The sequence below is a fragment of the Ursus americanus genome, chromosome 14 (assembly GCF_024610735.1).
Source record: "Ursus americanus isolate L20-20 chromosome 14, mUrsAme1.1.p, whole genome shotgun sequence".
NCBI classification, from domain to species: Eukaryota; Metazoa; Chordata; class Mammalia; order Carnivora; family Ursidae; genus Ursus; species Ursus americanus.
The window spans coordinates 57,450,703-57,463,435 of NC_142140.1; the positions used below are offsets into that span (position 1 = coordinate 57,450,703).

Genomic DNA, 12,733 nt, shown 5'->3' on the forward strand with positions numbered 1-12,733 from the left:
TAACAGATTTTGAGAATATATACCGACTTTATGGTAGCATTTGGACAACAGTATTTACAAAGCTCATTTCACAAATTGCCAAAGCGAAGACAACTGTTTTTTTCTTAGAGGAATTTTGAGTAGGTTTTCTTGGCTTTTAAACTTGATAACCATAGCCCCTAGGAATATTCCTTATATCGTCCATTATTAGGGTTGGAATCTGAACTTTTTGGATTGTTGGTCAGTAAGAATTGGGTGCACATTCACTCTTGAACGTATAAGAAAAGTTTACAATTACTTGTTGGTATGGTGAGTTTCAATTATTGTATGTTATGTGGTCTTTTAAATCTCCTAAGGCTTTTTTAGAATTAGAGTTAGTGCCGCAGATATCTAGAATGAAGGATTAATCCCATGAGGAAAATGGACTTTGGCAACGCTTTTTATTAGTCGCAAGTGCCATTTTCACTGAGAGCAGCTCAGGAACTCCAGGGGGGCTCTGTGTGTGTTTAAATTACTTTGGTAATGGAAACATCTAGAAATTGGAGCCTGATGCAGGAGGTCTACACTAGTGGAACGGGACAGGCTGGCCCTCTCTGTTACAGTTCCTTCCTTCTTCGTTCAGTTCAGCAGTTTCGTGAAAATTCCACCTGTACAGTACACCTGGCTACCTTTGCCTTCGAATTCTTATTAAGTCTAAATTAGACAACTGCTGGATTTGGGGGAAATACTTGATTTCCCATCAGGAGAAGCGCTATTTTCGGGCACCTGGGTGGCTCAGTTGGTTAAGTGTCTGCCTTCGGCTGGTGTCATGATCCTGGGGTCAGGATTGAGTCCCACATTGGGCTCCTTGCTCAGCAGGGAGCCTACTTCTCCCTCTGCCTGCTGCTCCCTCTGCTTGTGCACGCTCGCTCGCTCTCTCTGACAAATAATAAAATCTTTTTAAAAAGCAAAGGAGAAGCTCTATTTTAATAAGCTTTTGAGAAGCTCTCTCTCTTTCTTTTTTTTAAAGATTTACTTATTAGAAGGGGGAGGCGGGACAGGGGGAGAGGGAAGGGAGAATCGCAAGCAGATTCCCAGCTGAGTGCGGAACCCAACACAGGGCTCTGTCTCACGACCCATGAGTTTATAACCTGAGTCGAAACCAGGAGTGGGACTTTTAAGCGACTGCATGACCCAGGCACCCCACCAGTGGCTCCTTTTTAATTTGAATGTCATTGGTTGAATCCAGGGTTAGTAGCTGGATGTCTGTTGTCCTTGCTCATAAGAACCTCACATTGGCTGTCTAGTCCTGCCTCCCTCTGTCAACACAAGAGGTACATGTGTTAGACCAGTGTGGACGTGACGGAGGTTTCTCTGCCCCTGAAAGCATCAGGAGAGGGCTGGAACCACACATGACACCTCGCCAGTCCTCAAACGTTGGCCTTTCATCAGTTGGATTCACAGCAGTAGACTGGCATGGCCATCATAACCCCGGTTGGAAGTTCTTTCACTTGTACTGCTTCTAGGAGGGCGCATAAGAATGCTTTCTCTTTGGCTTACTCAGCATAAGATCATCAAGACAGCATTTTTAAGCATCTGCCTGGTGGGCTAACCTTGTGGCCACCCTCCATTTGGGGACCGTGTTCCTTTGCAGAAGGATGGAAGAGTTGCGCTGCCAAACCCAGAATCCGGCTCGCCCTGGAGCTTTGAGACGCGCCTGTCACCAGCCTCAGGAATCCCTGCCTCAGGAATGTGGAGCAGCCCAGTGCCTCTGTCCTGAGGAGCCAGGCTGGCCCTGATTCAGAGCTGGAGACTCTTGACTACAGTTTAAAGAAGGTTGCAGGTGGAGTTGGGGAATGAAATTCTCTGTCATCTTCTCAAGAGTCCAAGGATTTAGTTTATCAAACCCGTTTTCAGTACGTTGGGATGTTTTCTGGGAGTTCCTGGATCTGAACTGGGCATTTCACTTGGAGAACGTACATAAGACTTTCATAATTTAAAAAAATCTGCCAAAAAAATCAGAATTGCAGGGCATATGACTAGCTCATTCAGAAGGGCGTTTGAGTTTTGAACTCAGGGTCATGAGTTCAAGCCCCATGTTGAGTGTAGAGATTACTTAAATAAACTGTAAAAAAATAAAATATTTTTAAAAATCAGAATCGTTATGAGTATGAATGTATGTCATATGTGTATTTCGAATATAAAAACCTCACGAACCGAAGTGCCAGATGAGATCATCACTGGGTGTTTACTTAGGTGTGTACACAGAAAGTAGTATGATCTTACTGACAAACAGGGAAATGTCCTTCCCAATGAGTGACTTTAGTGACCGTACCAGCAGTGGGTAAAGTAGTTCACCGCATGCCATCTAAACTCTGAATATTCCTCAGCCCTGTGAATTGTCACAGACGTGCCTGGAAAACTGCCGAGGTCAGGGTGCTGCATCCGAGTTTTCTCTCACCAGCACTGCAGCGTAGGTGATCTTTGCCGTGAGAGCTCCAGCTGCTTGGTCCTCAGCAGTTATCTCAGTCAGGCTTAGTTTATGCCAGGACAAGGGGAGGTAAATGAGTAGGTGAAGAGCTGTGTTCTGGAAGGAAGGGTCCAGGATATAAAAGGATAATACTGAGTGTATTTTCTCAGCACTGTGATTGCAGGAAGATCTTTTTTCCACTTGATTTTTCCCCCTCGGACTCTAAATGTTTTCGGTTTTGTGCGTGTGCGTGTTCCCACTGAATATGACCCATTGACAGTGGTGTGTAGCAGAGAGATCTCACGGCTACAGCAAACCCAGAACACGTCATTACCTGCTGTGGATTCCTCAGACATACCCTTCTGAAGTGAGCGCTACGCTCGGGGTCCATGTGTTCTTTTATGGTTGGCCTTGTAGGAGCAAGCAAGAGCATGCCCCACAGGAGAGAGCGCTGGTCAGGGAACCTGACCTCCTCGGCCAAGTTCCTTCCATCTCCAGCCCTCCACGTCCCCGTTGATCAGGTGACTGAGCAAAATGGTTATCAACGAGTCTTGCCAACCTTGCATTCTAAAATCTGGATGATATACTCAAAAAAACCCTGCCTCCCTGAAGCAAACATTTATTTTATTTTTTTTAAAGGTTGAATTTATTTATTTGAGATAGAGAGCATGAGCACAAGTGGCAGGGGGGTGGTGGGCAGAGGGAGAGGGAGAAGCAGGCTCCCCGCTGAGCAGGGAGCCCGATGCGGGACTTGATCCCAGGATCCTGGGATCATGACCTGAGCCAAAGGCAGATGCTTAACTGACTGAGCCACCCAGGAGCCCTGAAGCAAACATTTAGACCAAAAAACTATTAGAAGATAATTGCCTTGACCCAAAGACAAGGATGTCAGCTGGGACTTTGGGATCCGCATTCACATAGACGTGCTTAAATACTGCTTTTCCTGTGCTAACAGATGCCCAGCTTCCAGCCTTAGCTCTTCTCCCTCCTGGCAGACGGCACCAGGTAGGTCCTTGTCACGGGGTCCTCGTCGTGGGGACAGTGGCCCTCAGCCTTGAGGTACAGTGGCACACCCTCCCTTTGAACAACAGGTGACTTCCAACTATATTAGCACAGGGGTTCGGCTGCGGGCTTAAGGGGAGGCTTCACGAGAGCATATCTGTGGTTCTTTATTCCTGTTCCCCATCCATCAGGGCTTGGAAATTGGCAGCCTGTACACCACGTTTGATTCTCACACCTGCCTTCTTCAGCCTGTGTGGTAGGCTCGTTGCTTGCTTTATTGGAATTGGTTGCCAGCATTTAAAAATCGGGAGACTTTGGGGCTCCTGGCTGGCTCAGTCAGAGGAGCATGTGACTCTTGATTTTGGGGTCATGAGTTCGAGCCCCACGTTGGGTATAGAGATTAAACTTTAAAAAAAATAAATTAGGGGAGACTTCGCAAAAACCCTGATTTCTAGCCTTGCTTAAAATCGGGAGACCTGGCACCCCTGGACTGCATTGTAGGCCGCTGCCTGTGCAAGCTGCTGTAGCGCGTGAGTGCCTGTTGAATTGTCCTGCCTTCTCAAGAGCTGGCTTCCTGTTCTACGGGCCAGTACACCGAGGGTTGGAAAGAGTAAGTGACTTTCTCAAGGCCCCAGTGAGCAGAGCAGGACTGGAAGCCATCCCACTAGGCTGTAGCTCTCCCAGTTCCTAATCTTGAAACCTCTGTGACTCTAGCTCCGTCCTTGTGTAGAACCTCTCTGCCTCAGCGTCTCTTCTCTACCATCTTGCTTGGAGGGAATGTCTCACTCGTGCCTGTGGGATTTTATGCTGTGGAGGTGCCCGAGTGCGGGCGCGGAGAGGCCCGTGCCACTGCCAGGAGAATTGATCACATTTCCCGAGAGAAGGAGACATGCCATGGTGCACAGGGCCGTGTAAAACTCGCCATTTAACCTCGACGACTGGTTTTTGGCTCCCCCGTTCCAGCAGGGATCCTTAACGTGGCGCCTGTGAAGCCCGAGTGACTACAGGCAAAACTGCCATTTCCGAAGAGTCCAAGGGACTCCGCTTCCGCCTGACTGGAAATTGAGAGAAGGCGAGGTGACCAGTGACCCCCCATGAAGGGGAGCCTAAGCAGGGGTGGGGTGTTCTCCCTCTGGACCTGTGGCGGGGAGCCTGGGCGGGAGAAACTGCTTCTGCTGCACCCTTGGCTGCTTTTGCTCCCAAACGCTAGGCGCAATCCCCAACCCCAAACCTGCAGTATCCTCACCCATTTTTGCAGGTCTGAGTTTCTCAGCAGCACGTGTGACATTGGGGCAGGTCACTCTGGGGTGGGCACTGGGGAGTAGAGCAGCACCCCAGTTGTGACAACCACAGATGTCCCCAGCATCACCCGGTGTTCGCTAGGGGCAGAGTCATCCCGGGCAAGAACCCCTACGCCAGATTTCTTAGGTTTTGGCAACCACGTGGGCCATGCCTGTGGGAAGTCTTTGCCATGAGCGGTGTTTTGGCTCCCTCAACACCTAAAACCTCTGTGTGGCAGATTGGTTGCCAAAATGTCCTTGTCCTTCATCCTTATGTCCTCACCCTTTCAGCCATGACCTTGCAGCTTTTCCCATCTAGAAGTAATGTCCGTTTCCCTGGCCCTTGAATCTGGGCTTCTGCCTTGTCTTGCCAAAGGACTGCAGTGGAAGTGACACTGCCACAGACTGACAGTCAGTGCCTCCCAAAATCCTAACTGAAGCCTAGTCCTCCATGTGGTGGTCTGGGAAGTGGGGCCTCTGGGAGGCGCTTAGGTTGTGAGGGTGCAGCCCTCACGGATGGGATGAGTGCCCTTATGAGAGAGGCCCCAGAAAGCTCCCTCACTCCATCCTCCACGTGAAGACACATAAGAAGATGGTGGTCCATGAACCAGTCCCTCACCAGACACGGCATCTGCCGGCACCTTGATCTTGGACTTCTAGCCTCTGGAGCCTCTGCCCGCATCCCCTCCACCTTGGGAACGCTGCCGCATGAAGGACCCAAGGCCGGCCCTGGAGGACGAGTTGCTACAGGGAGGGCGCCAGAGTGTCCTTGTGATAACCAGCTGCCTTCCAGAGGCGGAGCGGCCTGCTGCTGACTTCTGGTGCGATGCAGCCCAGCCTACGAATCACCAGCGAAATAAACAGTCACTGTTTTAAGCCAGAAATCAGCAAATCTTTTCAGTAAAGGGCCAGGGAGTAAATACTTGCAGCTTTGTGTATAATTTAGGGCTGTTGTAACAAAGGACCACAGACCAGGTGTTTTGTAAACAGTAGGAAAGTATCCCCCGCAGTTCCAGAGGCTGTGTGTTTGAGATGAGGGTGGCCGGGGCTGGGTTCTGGTGAGAGCCCCGAGGCTGGTTGCAGACGGCTGCCTTCCCACTGTGCCCTTGCCTGGGCGGCGGGGGTGGGGGAGCAATCGTACTCCTGAGGGCTCAGAACTCCTGATGCCATCTAATCCTAATCCCTCCCAAAGGCCCTGTCACAGTGAGGGGTAAGGTTTCAACATTGGATTCTGGGAGACAAACATTCGGTCGCTAACACCAGGCCATATGGCCTCTGTTGCCGCTACTGAGCTCCCCCACTCTAGGGCGGAGGCCGCCGTAAACAGTGCACAAACAAGCGAGCGTGGCTGTGTGCCATCGAAGCTTTAGTTTTTGACTCTGAACTATGAATGTCACGTAATTTTCACGTGTCACGAAATAGTACTTTAACTTTCTCCATCCATTTGAAAATGGGAAAACCATTCTTTGCTGCGGGCCGTACGAAAGCAGGCAGTGGGCAGATGTGGCTGTCCCTTGGCGAACCCTGCTTAAAACCCTCCCGTTTCTCCCTTTTTCTCTCCACCTGGGCACTGCTGCACCAAGTCTTTCTCGAGAGTGGGTGTGAGACGCACGACACATGCCCTCCCCGAGTTTGAGGGGCACCCCACGCTCCACGTCCTTAATAGAGCTCCCTTAGCTAACTAAAAGCGAGGCAGCACTCTACCCTCCCAGACCATAAACACTCAACAGGTGCCTTCGCGGTGTCGTGAGCAGTTACTCAGAATAAGGTGGGTCTCATGTTCCCTTTCTGGGCCCCAGCCACCACTTTGATCATTGTCCCCACAGGTTTACTACCCTTGACTGCTCTGCAAGGCCCCGTCTTAAGTGTTTGTGGAGCCCTGAGGGAGAAAGAATGGTATGCCAGCAGCCCACAGTTAGCAGGAGCCCTCCCCCACCTCCCAAGATCAGAAGAGGACTTGCAGGGAAGGGTGACTGGGATTTTGGTGGGTGGGGCTGGGATGCTGCCTACCAGCCCGAGTGAAGGGCCTGGTATGGACATTGAAATGGGAGGAAGGCACAGGGGCCTGACCGGGAAACTGTGCTGTGCTGAGAGACAGAGGATCGGTGGGGGGGGGGGGGGGGGGGTGGCAGGAGGCTAAACAGTGGGCTCGGGGCTCTCAGATGTAAGGCAGAAGCTGGGGTTTATGCAGTTAGCAATGGGGAGTCTCCAAGATATGTCCTGTTTTAGAGTCTTGAATAAATCACAAGATTTGTCGTGTTTTGGATGCTAAGGTGGTGCTATAGGCTGAATTGTGCCCCCCCCAATTCATATGAAGCCCTAACCCCCAATGCCGCCGGAGGCAGGGCCTGTCGCAAGTCATTACAGTTACCCGAGATCGCAAGGGTGGGTCTGAGGCAGCCGGCCTCGCCCCATTCGGTGGGCTGTGCTTGGTTTGTGGTCAGTGGGGTGGGACCCAGGCTGGGAGGGAAGCCACGAGAAGAAGCCAGCGCAGGAAGGCATGTGTAGAATGTACGGGGAGGATACCTTGCAGCTTTACCAGCAGGATATTGGAAATAGTGTTTGCTGGTTTAAAGAGATGCCCACAGACTCTTCGATGCTCCTTCCTTCAAAAGTTGGGGCCTAATCCTCTGCCCTGGAGGGTGGGTTAGATTCAGTAATTCACTTCTAACTAATGGCATGTGGCAGAAGTTCTGCCCTGTGATTGGTGTCAGAGGCTGGGTCACGACAAGTCCAGCTTCCACACCCGACCCTCTGTGGGGGAAGCCAGTAGCTAGCAGTGCTGGGAAAGGCCCATGTGATGGGTCCAAGGCCCCTTGCAAACAGCCAGGCCCAAACGGCCCACTGTGGGAGGGAACATCCGGGAAGCACAGCCGACCACCCCAGTCAAGCCTTCAGACGATGCCGCCCCAGCCAGCGTCTCGGCGGCAGCCTCAGAAAGACCGTGAGCCTGGAGCCCAGCCAAGCCACCCCCATGTTCCTGACCCTCAGAAACCGTGAAGATCAGTATTAGGGTTTGAAACCACAGCACTGGGGATGATTTTTGACTCAGCAGTACGTATACATAATGTAAACGTCTACCGAGAGGAAGGTAGGCGAATGAGGCGTGATCCATTCAAGTGAGTGAGTCATCAGCCTTTGGACGCGCACGGTGAAAGTACAAATGCACTGCACACCGTACGTCTAAATACTTTAACATCGTAAATCGAGCTGGCAAAAAGTTAAATACGGTATGTTTTAGCTTACCTGCCTTGGCCGGTAAACCTTTCTAACAACAACAACAACAACAAAAAGAGGCCGAGGTTTTTCTGGCTGGCAAAACATCAGAGGTGACCGAATTTATTGATTATCGTGCATGTCTGGGCATTCTGTTGATGGGCTAGTGCGGTTTGGAGGTCTGAGATAAAGTAACAAATCATTAGTGATTATATATTCTGTAAAATTTATTTTTAAAATTATATTAATTTTGTTTGTATCATTTATATCATTTTGTTTCAGCATGAGTGGTGTTTGTGTAACCAAGATTTTCTTGTCATCTGAGTTGTGCTACTGTAATGACCTGAAGCAGCTGTCGCAGATGGGCTGCCTTGTGTCCTCCCTCAGATTTGCATGTGGAACTCCTAACCCCCAAGACCTCACTCAGAATGTGACTGTATTTGGAGACGAGGTCTTTATTTAATTAATTAATTATTTATTTTTAAGATTTTATTTTATTTATTTGACACAGAGACAGCCAGCGAGAGAGGGAACACAAGCAGGGGGAGTGGGAGAGGAAGAAGCAGGCTCCCGGTGGAGGAGCCTGATGTGGGGCTCGATCCCAGAACGCCAGGATCACGCCCTGAGCCGAAGGCAGACGCTTAACGACTGCGCCACCCAGGCGCCCCAAGAGACAAGGTCTTTAAAGAGGTGATTAAGTTAAAATGTGGTCACAGAGGTGGGCCCTAATCCAATATGACTGGCGTCCCCATAAGAGGAGATGGGACACAGATACACTTAGAGGGATGACTCCGTGAGGATACGGGAGAAGATGGTGTCTACACACGCAGGAGAGATGCTTCCGAAGGACCTGGCCCTGCCACCTCCTTAATCTTGAACTTCCGGCCTGTCCAGTACAGTCTGTTGTTGAAGCCACCGGTCGGTGGGACTTTGTAATGGCAGCCCGAGCCAACCAACACAGCCCCTTTCCCGATCAGGGTTCCATCTCAGAGCTGCAGGACACAGGAGATGGTCGGAGAGCCCGAGTCCCCTTAGGGACGGGCCACAGCTAGCGCCCTTCCACGATCCTCAGAAGGACATGAATTCTTACCTACACGGTCGCCTGGGGGCACGAGGCCTTCATTTCTGCTGGAACCCCAGTTGAGAAAGGCTGAGCTAACAGATCCAACCTTAAAATGCAGTTACAGCTGAAGTGAACAAAGCAGATATATTTTCATCAAAGATGTTGAGGAATAAAAAAAATGCTGAGTAAATGTAAAACATGGAAAAATCAACATAATTGTTTATGTCTTTCTAAAAAGTTTCTTAAAATACTAGAAAATGTCTGTTAAACATGAAGACAAAATATATGGGGGGTGGGGAGTAACGGTAGTAGTTATGAGGTTTCATTTTATTGTAGTGACATAGACACGACATAAAGTGTACCATTGAACCGCCTCTAAGCGCACAGCACCACGGCGTGAAGCACGCTCACCCCGTCCTGCAGCCACCCCCACCCTCTGTCTCCAGAACGTTCCATCCCCCCACCTGGAGACTCTGTCCCCAGGAAGCACGGACTCCCCACCCCCTGCCCCTGCCCTGGCTCCCACCAGCTCCTCTCTGTGTGGACGGGACTCCTCTGGGGACCTCCTGGGAGTGGGGTCCTGCGGGATGTGTCCTTCTGGGTCTGGCTGCTCTCACTGAGCACGGTGTCCTCAGGGTCCCTCCACGTCACGGCCAGTGTCAGGGTCCATTTCTTTCTAAGGCTGGATCATCTATTGTGTGTGAGTGGAGACCGTATTTTGCTTTCATGTTCTAGAGCAAGAGGTAGGGAGAAGGGTCTCCCCAGGGCCTGAACAGGGTCAGTCACGAGAGCGGGAGGCGGCTGAGACGCTTGTGTGTTTCTCAGTAAACGGGTGTGTGTGTGTGTGTGTGATGGGTGGGACCTTCTCATGCGGCACTGCCCCATAGGACTTTCTGTGATGATGGAAATTTCTCTCTGTGCCTTCCACCGAGAAACCTAAATTGATTAAAATGATACTAAGTGTTGAATTCCGTTCCTCAGCCACCCGAGCCACATTGTAAGTGCGTAGGGGCCACACGTGGCCGGTGCTGCCGTGTTGGATGGTGCAGCTCTAAAATGTGGGGCCAGGGGCCTGGGGGGCTCAGTTGGTGAAGCGTCTGCCTTCGGCTCAGATCGTGATCCTGGGGTCCTGGGATCGAGCCCCACGTTGGGCTCCCTGGTCGCGGAAAGCCTGCTTCTCCCTCTCTGCTCTGTCTCACTCTTTCTCTCTCTCTCTCAAGTAAATAAAATCTTTCAACAAAAATGAAATGTGGGGCCAGGTCAGGGGTCCTCTAGCCAAGTGAAGAGCACCGTGGGATATAACAGTTAAAAATGAAGGAGCCACAAGTATTTGTATGAAGCCAGTACCTTCCGGCAGCCTGGGGGTGTCGGGGGTGGAGAAACAGGTTGCTGGGTAAGATGTGTAATAATGACATAGCTTTACACGCAAGGTGACACTGAAAGACACCACTGTGTGGCATGAAGACTCCTTCCTGTGTAGTAGAAGTATAGAAATCATGGCCAACCCCAGGGGAGAAGGAAGGGGATCTGATGGGGGGAAGATTCAGTTTTCATTATTTAAAGAAGTTCTGATGCGAATATGGCAGAATACGGAGGCTTATGACAGCTCAGCGGCGTGCACGCATTCTGTTCTACGCTCGGAGTATTTTTGTAATGAAGTCTTGATACCGAGGGATTCAGAGAGCCAGCCAACCACCCGCTCGATCTGCTTTTTGACCAAGACAGTCTCTAAGATAGGGGCTCCTGGGTGGCTCAGTTGTTAAGCGTCTGCCTTCGGCTCAGGGCGTAATCCCGGCGTTATGGGATCGAGTCCCACATCAGTCTCCTCCGCTGGAGGCCTGCTTCTTCCTCTCCCGCTCCCCCTGCTTGTGTTCCCTCTCTCGCTGGCTGTCTCTATCTCTGTCGAATAAATAAATGAATAATCTTAAAAAAAAAAAAAAAGTCTCTAAGATGGTGAGAAGAGAGCCCTGAATCTCATGAGTGGCTGACTTGAGAAATCTCGGTGCTCCTTCGTAACAGAGAGGGTGCTTCCGTTTTTCCTGGGAGAGATGAAGGCACCTCGTGCTGTTATAGATTGCAGGTTTGGCTCCCCGTTGTGTTGTAATTTCGCTGGAGAGCTGCAGATTCCGAGTTGTTTGGACAGTGGCATTGCACCTAGTAGTGGCCCCTGGGGTCCAGGACACTGCCTTGGATGGAATCCAGAAAGACTGTGGATGGGAGCTGCAGGGGCCGCCCCACCTGCCCTTCCCCAGACACGTGCCCCCAGGACGCCCGTAAGCTCGTGTCCCGCAGCTGTGTCCGCTGCGCACCTGCTCTGTGCCAGCTGCTGCTGCAGTGCCGGGAAAGGCCTTGGGACACGCTGCCGTTGCTGCACCCCTGTGGCCTCGTGCTGTGGGGGAGGGGACGACCAGGTGACAGACAAGTGGAAGAGGATCAGGTAGTACCGGGAAGAAAACTCCAGCAGGGGGAGGGCGACAGGGTGCTGCGGCTGTCCTAGATGGGCTCAGGGAGCGCTTGTCGGAGGAGGTGACATTCGAGCAGCGACCTACAGGAGGGGATGGGGTGCAGGGGTTCAGGGCTGCATCTCAGACCCTTGGAGGGTTCTAAGCGGGAGGGCGACATAGGCAGGTTTATGCTGTGCTCTGGCTGCCGGGGGGACGGAGATGCCAGCAGGGAGGTGGGCAGGCTCCCGGCAGGGGTGAGGCCCTGGGCTCTGCTGGGCCCCAGCTCCTGTGAGGAGTGTTTGCACTTGACTCTGTGTGGTTGACCTTCAGCGTTCTGCTCAGCCTGGAGAGCGCTCCCCGTGCTGTCCCAGCTGGGCAGCAAGCCACTCAGAGGAACGGGGGGGGGGGGTGGCTCGTCAGTCATCGCGTGGTTGGCTTTGGTCCAGAAGGTGTGCGAAGGTACCAGGTGCATGAGCACCGCTGGCTGCGGTCCCTTGTACCCAGGCCTGCCTGCCCCAAACCCCACGCACACATCCAGCCTCCTTCCTTGCAGAGCTCGCGGGACCTTTGTGGGATCCATGACGGTATGGGGCTAAAAGCCTTGATGATACTTCCCAGACAAATGGATTTTCATGAGGACCGTCTGCTCGCTGACTGATACTTAGTAGAGTGAGGGGCACTTGGGTTGCAATGATCTGGGTCTGAATCGAACGCTTGACTTGTGTCACTGATTCTCAGAGTTTCTGCATTCAGAAACGGGACTGACGGACAGACAGATGGACACAGTGGCACCTTCTCGATGGCAGTAGGCTGAGAATGAGGTGGTGTTGACAGAGGCCTCAGTGCTGTGCAGAGCAAGCTGCCAATATAACGGGGTCTCGTGACTACGAGTTTTTAGTTCGTGTTAACTGAGCTTCTGTATTTTAATAATTGGGGGATCCATTTGTTCCTTGGTTACAAAATGCTATTCAAGCCCAACTTTCTTGGAAGAATCTTGATGTCCAGGAAAAGCTTGCTGCCCACACAGAGGAGGGGGGAAATCAACTAATGGGCTCAGGTCCTGACTTCGCCACTTACTGTGCCTCAGTTTCCTTTCCTATAAACGGGCACAAGGAGGGTCCCTGACTCACAGAGTTGTTAGGACATTGTGCTGTTTTGTGAAAAGTGCTGGAATGCAAGCCTGCTCCCGTAGAAAGGTCTTAACAAACGTTAGTCACAGAAAGAACGGATTTACTGGAGGCATCCAGAGCAGCCGGCCCCCGAGGCTGATGGAACTTAGGCGTTCCATGAAGTGTTGCTT

The 12,733-nt window shown here is 51.4% G+C and overlaps 1 protein-coding gene across 1 annotated transcript in view; it reads left to right on the forward strand.

The window, feature by feature from the left end:
• ZFR2 (zinc finger RNA binding protein 2) overlaps positions 1 to 12,733 on the forward strand; it is a 38,817-nt gene that overhangs the window by 2,822 nt on the left and 23,262 nt on the right. The window lies entirely within an intron of this gene.